The sequence below is a fragment of the Nannospalax galili genome, unplaced genomic scaffold, assembly GCF_000622305.1.
Source record: "Nannospalax galili isolate Female #2095 unplaced genomic scaffold, S.galili_v1.0 scaffold2201, whole genome shotgun sequence".
NCBI classification, from domain to species: Eukaryota; Metazoa; Chordata; class Mammalia; order Rodentia; family Spalacidae; genus Nannospalax; species Nannospalax galili.
This window is the reverse complement of record NW_008345039.1, coordinates 1,387-4,661: the sequence shown is the minus strand read 5'-3', so window position 1 is coordinate 4,661 and position 3,275 is coordinate 1,387.

Genomic DNA, 3,275 nt, shown 5'->3' with positions numbered 1-3,275 from the left:
TGTGAGTGTGTGTGTGTGTGTGTGTGTGTGTGTGTATGTGTGTGTGCTGTGTTGGTGGAGTCCTTCTGCCTCTCAGATTTTATTTCTAACAGGCCATCATTCCTGGCCTTGGTTTTCCTGTTTTGAAACCAGGTCTCTTGTAGCCCAGCTGACCTGAACTCCATAGGTGGCTGAGATGACAGCTAAGTAGTGATCCTCTTTCCTTGAACCATCATGCCCTCTTCCTACAGTGCTGAATTTATTGTGTCTTCTCTCTGCTGAACAAGCAGTCTACCATCTGAGCTACATCTCCAGCACTTATTTTGAATTTCCTTCTTTTGTTTCCTTCTCATGCCAGGCTAAGTCAATCATTGTGGAGAATGCTGACAACGGATCAGGATACAGTGGATGGAAAAGCAGATCCTGCATTCTGATTGGACACAGTCCGTGAACAGGGGAAGTGTGAGGAGAAAGGTGGATGTAAGTAAGCTTCAGGGGAATGACCTGGCTGGTTCCTGCTGCTGAGGAGGCTGTGACTCTGTCTCCATCCATCATTCCTGATGTCCTGGAAAATGTCCCTGGAGATGGTGTCCAATGGCCTGCAGCATGTGAAGGCATGTCTGCTGTGCGCCGTAGTCAAGACTAGAGAGCAGTATGAACCTGATGGCTATGATGTGTGACACTGCCTGCACATGAAGGCAACAGAGTCCAGAGGAGGTGAAGCCAGAGGACAGATGTATCTCTAAGTGGCCTGAAGCTAGGTGTGCATGTGGTGTCCTGCCAAAGGACTTCTGCTGGACCTATGAAGTCAGGGAGTGGGCTAGAGATGCAGAGACAGGGCTCTGAGGACTAGAGAGATGCAGCTGGGCAGCAGTGTGGCCCTTCTCCTCCTGTCTCTTGACTGTTTGGTTATGGAACTAAGGGGGTTGAAGTGTAAAGCTGCCCTGTCCCACTCTGAGGATGAGCTGACTAAGGTTAGGGCAGCTGTTCCTGGGCCATTTCACCTGCTTTGACTCCTGGATGAGATGTGAGGGTTTGAACTATGGATTCTCAGAGAATGAATTGAGAGGAGAGGAACATGCTGGTTTTACAATCCATTCCCAAAGCCCTACCCCATCCTGGCCTAGGCTTATACATCACTGCCCATAAACATGAAGCCCTAGAAAATCTTGTTGCTTCATTTATTTTATTTATTTATTTATTTATTTATTTATTTATTTATTTTTTGCTTTTTGGTTTTTGGGGTTTTGTTTTGTTTTGTTTTTCTGAAACAGTCTCACATTACCCAAACTGGCCTTGAAGTCATTATGAAGGGTACTCAGGAGACTGAGACAGGAAGATGTCAAATTCATAGCCAGCCTGTGCTGCAGAGTGTGTAAAGCCAGCCTGGGAAGCTTCATGAGATTTTATGTCAAAATGAGAAAGTATAAATGACTGTGAGTCCAGCATGGTGGTGCAGGCCTGTAATCCTAGTACTAGGCCATGGATGGCCTGGGAATCACTCTGTTGTAAAGAGCTGCACATATTTAAGATCTTCGGTCACAGAGGATGCCCCTGTAGAGAGGATCAGCCATATCTTAAATCCTTTCTAGACCTTCCCTGAGCTGCTAAACTACCATGGACAGACACTAGGTAGGATTAACTTCCAAAAGTATGGCTTCATGTCCTATGTTACCCTCACTATTGTGCTGAATTCATGCACCCTTCCCCTCTAAACCTAGATGTCCCTCCCCTCTAAGGTCTAGAATGCAAGGAATTGCTTTTGCTGTGCTGGCTGCTATTGGATCTCCTACCCCAGCACAGCAAGGCCCAGTATGACAAAACAAACAACCAGTACCCTATTCTTGTGAAGAAAGACAAGTTTTCTTTCAAATGTCTCTCAGAAGCTCCATTTCCTAGGTGGGCCAGAGGGCTCAGTAAGTAAAGGCACTTGCCACAAAGCACAATCGTGGTACCATATGGGGCAAGAGCTGAGCTGACTAAAACAAGGTGTCCAATGATCTCAGACACCTGGCCGCACACATACAACATAAACAAATAAAAATGTGTTTAAAGTTTTTCTAAACAGAAAAGTTCCATTTCCTTCCATGAGATCACATCCTGCTGGGGAGGGAGAGCAGTTTTGATACTCTGTTGCTCAGGAAAAGGCTTCTTTAAAAAAAAAAATTAATTACACTTATTTATTTGTGTGTATAATGGTGGCTTGGGGAGTGGGTTGTTCCAGCCTCCTTGTGCCAAGACACACAGTGGAGGTCAGAGGAAATCTTTGGGGATCGTGTTCTCTCCTTCTACCATGTGTGTTCCAAGGGTCAAACTCAGGCTGTCAGGCTTGGCAACACAAGTGTCTTTACCTGCAGAGCCGTCTCACCAGCTCTCTAAATTTTTTTGTAAAATTCATCTAAATTAGGTTTTTAAATTTATTTACTTATATTTATTTTTTAAGTGGATGAGTGTTTGCCTGCCTGTATATTTAGGTGCACCTGTGCATGCATTGCCTTTGGAGGCCCGAAGAAGGCTCCAGATCCCCCTAGAACTGGTGTTTTGGATGGTTGTTAGCCACCATGTGGATGCTGGGAACCAAACCTGGTTCCTTTGCACAAGCAACCCATGCTCTTAACCACTGAGCAATCTTTCCAGCCCCCAATACGTTTGGTGGCACACTCTTATGTCCCCACGTATCTGCAAGGCTGATGGGAGAGGAACAGTTAAGCCCCCAGGGTAGAGACCCACCTGGACAACATTTCATGAGGACGTGTCTGTAAAAAGTATGAAAATGACTGAGGAGGCAGATCAGTTGATACAGGGCTTTCCCCTAGCACGCACAAGGTCCTGAGATTGATCCCCAGTACCGCAGAAGAGCAGGCATTAATCTCAGCACTGGTAAGGCCGAAGAAAGAGTATTGCTATGAATTCCCAGCCAGCCTAAAAGGTAAAATCCTTTTTCAAAAAGAGAGATAGAGACAGAAAAACATAAACCTCTGAATAAATGAACATAAAATACTATATACTTCCTTTAAAAATCTTGAAAATATGTGGAGAGGATGGGATGATTCGGTGGCAGGGTGCTGATCTAGCATGTTGCAGGCTAAAGACGAAACCCTAAGGACTACAGTAGAAAAGAAAATATAGAGTCAGACAACAACCCCAGGGAGTGTGATTGATTGATTGACATATTTTTGGTCTGGGGCTTGAACTCATGGCCACATATATGCATAGTAAACATATACCAAGAATGCACATCTACAGCCATTTTTTTCTTTAAAAGTTTTCTTAAGCTGGGCGTGGTGGCTCACACC